Below are 8,384 nucleotides of genomic sequence, written 5' to 3'. Positions count from 1 at the left end.
GTCAAATAAATAAATAAGATCTTTTTTTAAAAAGTGATTTATTCTCTAAGAAGTTATTACAGATTTCTGGTGGCCCTGCTTACCAAAAAGCCGTCACTGTCAAAGTGGCTACCTCTGAGTAAGACTAACTTTATTATGCATCACCACCAAAGTGTTGTTATTAAGCACCTACTGTGTTAATAGGATCCAAAGTACCATACCAGTCTCCTTATTTCATTTGTTTTGCACTTCTGTGGCTTTCTATGACAGAACATTTTTCCATGTCCAGTACTCTCTATAGAGTAATCAAGAGAAGGACCAAGGTATGATTTTTAAAATTCCCACATCTTACATCCCCCCATCCCTTAAAAGCCTTATTTATCGTGTACCTTGCATGAAATTTCTGGATAGTTCTTTAGTAAAACTGATGATAGACTTCAGTGTTACAACTCTGTATGTAAAAGAATTGCAGAACAAGGTTGATTTAGTGTTATCCATTTTTGAAAATATAACCTGATACTGCAATTACTTATAGAGCTATATAAACATGACAGAATAAATATCATCTCTGAATTATTGGTTATGAAATTTAGAAGATCTAAACCTAGACACTCTTTTCTGTTTCCTTTGCCTTTTTCACTTGTTTATTAGAGATTCTTTAAATGTCTTAGCCAAAAAACTTTAAAAAATAAACAGAATTGATTCTTAAGGATTTATTTGACAGAGGTTCAAGGATCCATTAATCTGGCTGTGGCTACCAGTCACAGTCATGATTGTTAAACAGGCAGTATTGATAGAAATACCAAGATTAAGATAAAAGATTCACCAGTTAGGTTGTAATTACAGAGTGATATAGTGGCTACATCATTTCAGAAAACAGCCACAAAGCTATTTTTTTCACTATTGCAGTATTTATATAAAATGCTGCATCTTGAGTTTTAGTTTGAAAAAGAAAAGATATCAACATCTGTACTGTGAAGAGAGTGCTCAAAATATCATCTGTCTTCCTCACTAACTCACTGGAGTTGGGGGCTGTGATTTTTCCATTTTTTACTCATAACCTAGGGTCACAGAGTGGCCCATGAAGCAATAGACCATTTTTTTAAAAAAAAGATTTCATATGTGAGCATTTCCTTTCTTTACTCTGGTGAGGGCCTGAGCTCTGCCTTTATAAACCACCATCCCTGCAGCCATGTTGTCTTGGAGGTTCACCCCAAACTGTAAGGCGACTTCTGCTTCTTGGGCTGAAACCCAAGGCATTACCAATTTCCTCCCGCTCTGAAGTTTCTGGCAGATGGTCTAGCCCATGGAATCATATCCATGAAAATGTTATTGGATATTTGCTACGAGCCTGCTTCAAAAACAAAACAAAAAACAAAACAAAAACACTTTTGTGAACCAGCAAACACTTATCAAATCTGTCAAACTTGTATAAAAAAAAGCTAATTATCTGGAGACGTAAAGAAAACACCACTGGACTGAACTCAGCAGTATGCAGGTGTGTCTTCATACATGTGTGTCATGCTCTGTCTCACTAGTTCATGATAAATGAACTCTCCTGAAAGGAGATGTATGAACCAAATTGAAAAGCATTTTAAAGATAGAAAGCTCTTACCCGTAATGTCACTACAGCAACAAAGCTATCTTGGATTTTCTAGAGACGCGTCTGGTGCTTGCTTGTACCACTTTTCATGTTTCACCTTACTATGATCACAGTTCATCCATAATTAGTAATTTCTGTGTTGTCTCAGTGATTGGTTTTCTGAAGCATGTCTCTGTGGCTTTGGATGTGGACCAGTGTCCGTTGGGTTCTCACTATTAAGGTTTATTCTGGAAGCAGTAGCTGTGAGGAGGTTTTGGGGAGGGCAGAAGCACTGTGTTCCTAAGAAAATAGAGGGAAAGCTATCTTTATTATTATTTTTTAAATGGTACATTTACTTATTAAGCATATTTATTGGAAATTATTATATGCTGGGCAACATATTATACTGAGTATAACAATCTTTGCCCTTATGGGGCAAAAAATCGAGAGAGCATGAAACAGTAGGGGAGGTACCCAGGCTACTGTGGGAGAACATGCAGGTGACCTAGCATCAGGGATCATCAGAAAAGTCAGTGTAGCTGAAGAAGAGTGTGAGAAACTGAGCAGAGAGCTGAAGCTGGAGAAGCAGTGGGGGCTCAGGTGGCAGATAGGCAATTTAGAATGATATTTGTGGATGATGCATGGAGAAGGGATTGAAAGAGCCACCATGATTTCATTCATATGAGGACTCTAAAAAAACCAAATGAATAAATAAGCAAACAAACAAAAAATAGAATCAGACCTATAACTACAGAGAACAAACTGATGGTTGCCAGAAGGGAGGGGGTCAAGATCTGGGAAAAATGAAGGAGAGTGGGAAATCTAGCGTTCCAGTTATGGAATGATTAAGGAACGAAGATAAAAGGCATAGCGTAAAGAATTTAGTCAGTGGTCTTGTAATAGTGTTGTATGGTGACAGAGGGTAGTTTCACTTGTGCTGAGCACAGCATAATGCATAAAGTTGTCAAATCACTGTGTTGTTTCAGGTGTACAATGTAGCATTGTGTGTCAACTATACCTAAATAAAAAAAAAAAAAAGTTTTTCTTTTAAAAAGATTTTATTTTTTTATTTGACAGAGACACAGGGAGAGAGGAAGCACAGGAGGAGTGGGAGAGAGAGAAGCCGGCTTTCCGCTGAGCAGGGAGCCTGATGCAGGGCTTAATCCCAGGATCCTGAGTCGAAGGTGACACTTAATGACTGAACCACCAAGGAGCCCCTTCAAATAAATCTTTAATAAAAATCAAAGAGCAGGGGCACCTGGGTGGCTCAGTGGGTTGGGCTTCTGCCTTCCGCTCAGGTCATGATCCCAGAATCCTGGGATTGAGCCCCGCATTAGGCTCTCTGCTCAGCGGGGAGCCTGCTTCCCCCTCTCTTTCTGCATGTCTTTATGCCTACTTGTGATCTCTGTTTGTCAAATAAATAAGTAAAATCTTAAAAAAAAAATCAAAGAGCAAAAACATAAAAATAGACCTTTTAGACGCTACTATAATAATTGCAGGGAGAAGAAATGTAATCTAGATTAGGGCAGTTCACAGCAGGAGTGGAGGATATTTAGAAGGTAGAATAAAGAGAAATGACAGAAAAATAGAAAAAATTACCCGCATGACACCACTGAAAAACAACTGGCACAATCCCCATTAAATATGTGTATATTTATTTCTGTATGTACATACAAGTATATGTAGTTCTAAGATATTTGTGCCATTGCCTACATAATTTTCATTTTGTAGCAGGTCCTAAGTAAAACTATGAAGTAGATGAAGTTTGACTTCATCACTGTTCCTCTCCTTTGTTAGGGCATTTCTCCCTAATCTGGGCCTACTTTCTCTTTGCCAAGTGCTCGGTACTCAGGAACTTTCAGTGTCCCACCCGTTCTTTTCCATGTTTTGCCTTATAACCCCTTTACATCCTGTGACCTCTTCTCAAAACCAATGTCTTTATAAGATAATTTCTAGACACACTGGTAGGGAGAACAATGGACTACCAAAGATCTTCTTGTCATAATCCTTGAAATCATGAATCTATCACCTTAAATGGCAAAATAGGTTTTAGAGATGTGATTAAGGACCTTGAGAAGAGATTGGCCTGGATTATCTGGATTGGCTCAATGTAACCATAAGGAAGAGGGAGGCAGAAGAGTCAGAAAAGGAGATATGAAGACAAAAACAGAGATCAGAGAAAGAGGTATTTGAAGATATTATGCTATTGGCTAGGAAGATATGGGCAGGAGCCATGAACTAAGGAATATGGATGGCTTCTACAAGCTGGACAGGCAAGGGAATGGATTCCCTGCAGAATTTCCATAGGAATGGAGCCTGCCGGCACCTTGAGTGTGGCCTAGTGGAGCCCAGTTTGGATTTTTGACTTTCAGAACTGTAAGATAAATAATTTGTATTGCTTTAGGCCACTATATTTGTGTTAATTTGTTACAGTAGTAGTAGGAAACTAATACAGAGATCTATCTGAAAGGAGCACATTTACTCACATGATGTAGACAGTTGACAAAGTTTCATGTGGGTCTTTTCCTTTTAACTCCAAAGAAAGACTTTCTATGTGACAATTTCAGGCATCAGTCTGCTGGGGAAGATATTTGGGGTTTGGGTACAGGCAGATGAGTGGTGAGTGGAGGTGAAGGGAAGAATTTTCTTGAAGACCTTCATAGTACTCAGGTTCCTACAAGTCTTATCAAGGATCACCAACTCAGTTGAGCTCAGTGCAAGTTTTGCATGTGAAATTCTTTGAGTTATGAAGGACTTTTAAAAATTCTTGTACATATATATATATGTGTGTGTGTGTGTGTGTGTGCATGCTATGTGTATGTATCTATATTTTGACATGAATGTGGATTCAGATAACTGCAGTGCATTTTTACATATCCAATTGCACTTATTTTTATTTTAAAAGTCAATATTTTGGATTTTGTATTGGCTCAGATAATTACTTCCAAGGAATTGTACATTTGTATACCTTTGAATTACCTCTTCCAAAAGGGAATTTTCCGCATCTTGAATAAACAACATATGTTAAATGCGAGGGACTTGGGGGTAGAGGGGACACCCTTGGAAAGATGATAGGATATTTTCTGTTGGCTGATGGAATGACGAAATTGAATAGATGCTCAATCAAATGGAAGAAATAGAAGAGCTAGAGTATCACTTGACGTATGTGTTGTTTTCGATTTATCAAAACCCCTACTTTAGTCTGATGCATGTCTGATGCAAACACCAATGATCACTGGCCTTTGTTTGTTTGTTTGTTTGTTTTTTGCTAATCATGGAGGAAAAAATGTTTAATAACTGTATTCTGCAGGCCTCCTAAAGCTTTAGGCTCCAAGAACAAGAGAATATCAAAGATATTATTGAAGCGTGAAGAGAAAAGTGATCTCGTAGGAAACTGGGGATTTATAGATTCAAATTTGCATGTGTAATTGTTCCTGACGTGAATGAGACCTGTCTCTGTGACTGACTCCCCTAAGTAAATGCTCTGCTGCATTTCTCAGCATCTGAGCCTTCCTGGTGAGGTTCCAGGACTCCCTCAGCACATATTACTGTGATCCTCTCTGAATATTTCAAAGGCTGAAAAAGCAGGGCTGGCGACACATCAGGAAGAAGGTGGTGACATCTTGGTATCAAATAGCTCTGGGAATGATTACAGAGGACTGCCAGACAGCTTACCTTTGTAGAGCTTGTGAACATACACGATCCCGTTGGAATTTCACAGCAATGGCAGGATGCCAACAGGGCAGACAATACAGAACCTATTTTTTCTTTTTCTTTTTTTTTTTAGCCTTAGGAGCAATGCCTCAAAGATATTTAATTACTTATCTCAGAATCACAGACTTAGTAAGTTGGAAAGCCAAGATTGGCACCTTGGACTGATGCTTTCCCCAAAGCTGAATGCAGCATGCCCTGAGTTTGTCTTTTTTCAAGAATGATCTACTGATGCCCTCAAGCCTGAACATCAGGAGTACTTTAAAAACAAACAAACAAACAAACAAACAAAAAACTGATGTCCGGGCCATGCCTGAGAAAACCTCAGCATGGAATTTGGGACTCTGCATTTTAACTAAGTCCTCCAGGTAATGCTTTTATACACCATAGTCTGTGAAATTCTAGGCTTTTGGAATCTCGTGTTTGTCCAAGTGTCATCTGTGAAGCAGCATCAGACCAGCGTCACCTGAGAGATCTCAGGCCAAATCTCTGACCCACTGGATCAGGATCTGCATCATAAGAAGATTCTGAGTCACAGGCCCATTAATGTTTGAGAAGTATTAATATAAAATTGGCACCAAAGGCTAGTAAATGTTTTGTTAAAATCGAGGAAGACACAGTTGGGACTTAAAACGTTTGACTTTTGGTTTTCCCTGAATGAAGCCTGAGTCAGCTGATTCTCGTTTCTAGGTCTGACATAAGAAGGGTGAGGACCTACTCGGTCTTTGACTCTCCGTGTCAGGCTAGCTTATGGAAAATGTTGCTCCACTATCCCTACTGCTAAAGCAGTGGGGCCCATCAGATATGAAAACCTGAGCTATCTTGTTATCTCTGCATGCAGTCTGCTACACAAAACTGAACCCTGAGATAATCCTGATTATCTGAAACTTGAGGAGGGAGATTTTGAGTAAATGGAAAATTCTGGAAAGAGAACCCCAGGGAGGAATTGAAGTTAGGAGCAATGCACGTTGCCTGCACCTCTCATTCCTAGACAACATCTGTTTTCCAAACTATCCTAGTGCATAGAAGGCCATCCACTTAGGTTAAGATCCTTGTGGAATGTCTTCTGATAATTGGCACCTACCTTACAAAATCAGCAGCTCCTTATCCCTTTGGAGAATTTTGATATTGGTTCCAGGAAATCCAAGTGTTTTTATCTCAGGAAATTCCAGGGTTTAATATTGTTTGAGCAATTAGAAGTTCATGATGGAGAGAACACAGCAGCTTTCCTGAACTATTCCCAACATGGGATTTGTACATAATAGGTCACCTGTGAAAAGTTACATAAAGTTGTCATTAGACTCCTATGGTGTGATGTATTCTTGGCTGATGCTGAACAGATGAGTAAGATTTAAAGGGCCAGAGAAACAAACTGTGCCCCTCATAATTCCGTGCAGAGGTTGGGTAATTTTGACGAAAGCCCATTTTAATGTCCTGACAGAAGAGAAATATAAATGTATACAGAAAGAAACTGGTACAAATATGGAGCAGAAAGGGATTCTGAAAAAAAAATTTGTTTTATTAAGGAAATATATTGATTTATGTACTTATGTTAATGTTTTTATTTAAAAAAATCACAACTATTAGAGCTTCCCCAAATCTTAAGAGGACCAAGTGATTGTGTTTCCCAAAGGATTGGGAAACATGTTTGATACTTAATTTCAAATAATTTGGTGCTTTGAGGATGCTTTAAATTTAATCTTAAAGAACAGATACAGACATTGGGATGGATGAGGATATATTAAATCGACTCTGAGGGAAAGAATTCCTAACAAAGCAATCAGACTCCAGGACAGCCTTAGCACACCCTTGAAAAGCGAAAGCAGACACTATTAAACATTTAAAAGCTTACTTTGAAGGAATGTGGAATTGGTTAATATCATTTTAGTGAGGAGGAAAGGAGGAGACTGTGTTACATTATTTATCCCAGGATCTTTGAAGGCAGGTTTTTTTTTTCCCCTTAATTTAGTGTTAATGAGCATTAAGTTCGCGTATCAGAGAGAGAATAATAAAACCCTTAAATGTCAACCCGACAGAGGTCTTTATTTTTCTACCTGCAACTGTGAGGCAGGGAAGATAATTTGTGATGTGAAAACTAGAAAAATTACATGAAAATATATAAGGGAGAAACTGGAAGAGGCATGAAATTGCAAGATATTTGAAGAAGAAAGGATGTTCCCTGCATATTCAGCACACACTAGTGAGGGAAAATAATACTCCTTTAAAGAATTGACAGCATGGAATTAGAAATTTGGAGTAAAAATTGGGAAATGTAGCCCTTCTATTTGTCTTTGAAGTGACAAATGTGAACATTTAGGCAGTAACTTTATCATAATCTATAATCTATAATGATGAGCTGATCGATGGCTTGGACCACGAGAGTTCTGTCCTGCACATGACACTAAATAGAAATGAAGGTAAATAATGAAGGGCCATTTAGGATGCTGCTAAAGGACTTAAATCATTGTAGTGCAGTTGCTGAGGCTAACAGTAGTAAATGTGTGTGGAGTTCAGGGCAGAGTAAAATGTTCCTTTCAGAGGCAGCAGGAGCAGCTGTGACCAAATGAGAGTGTCACAGAGAGGTTTGAGCTAGAAAAATCCTTCCAACTGAGTGATTCAACAAATTCAACAGAGAGAGAAAAAGACCAGAATACACACCTGGGCATACAGGAATTCTCAGAGAGACTGGCGTGCAGCTAACCCAGGCTGGTTCAGAACGTAGAACTGAGGAGGAGGTTGGAATACATTCAAACAAACAAGCAGGTTAGCTCAGAGAGTTAATATGCCTTCCTCTTTCCCCCGGGGCCAGGCTTTTGTTACAGCTGCTTCTGATGTTGTTATTGTGGTTATTCTTGAGTCATCTCTACTATGTGTCCTACATCGGATTCCTTTTTTTTTACTTTCTTGAAACTTAGATGGTCTGGAGCTTTAAGCTACAGAGCATAAAAGAATCGAGCGTACAACCAAAGTGCACTTGGCAGAGGAGCAAGCAGATCATTGGCGATGCAAGGCAGACAGACATATCTGCAAGCTTTCTGGCTCCCTGTGGGATGGGACCTAGGACCCGCCCTTGAGGCTTTCTGAAGCTCAGACCTTCTGTCATCAGGACGGA

The 8,384-nt window shown here is 39.0% G+C and overlaps 1 long non-coding RNA gene across 1 annotated transcript; it reads right to left on the bottom strand.

The window, feature by feature from the left end:
* Nucleotides 1-1,355: 1,355 nt before the first annotated feature.
* On the bottom strand, nt 1,356-8,012 carry LOC309843762. The gene is made up of 3 exons (XR_014300326.1): nt 7,931-8,012; nt 6,357-6,542; nt 1,356-1,861 (listed from the first exon to the last, which is right to left on the bottom strand). It is a non-coding gene; the product is annotated as an uncharacterized lncRNA (long non-coding RNA).
* Between the last annotated feature and the right edge of the window lie 372 nt (nt 8,013-8,384).

Source organism: Mustela nivalis (genome assembly GCF_964662115.1).
Source record: "Mustela nivalis genome assembly, chromosome: 11".
NCBI classification, from domain to species: Eukaryota; Metazoa; Chordata; class Mammalia; order Carnivora; family Mustelidae; genus Mustela; species Mustela nivalis.
The sequence above is the reverse complement of the archived record's forward strand: the minus strand, read 5'-3'. Positions and strand labels throughout refer to the sequence as shown.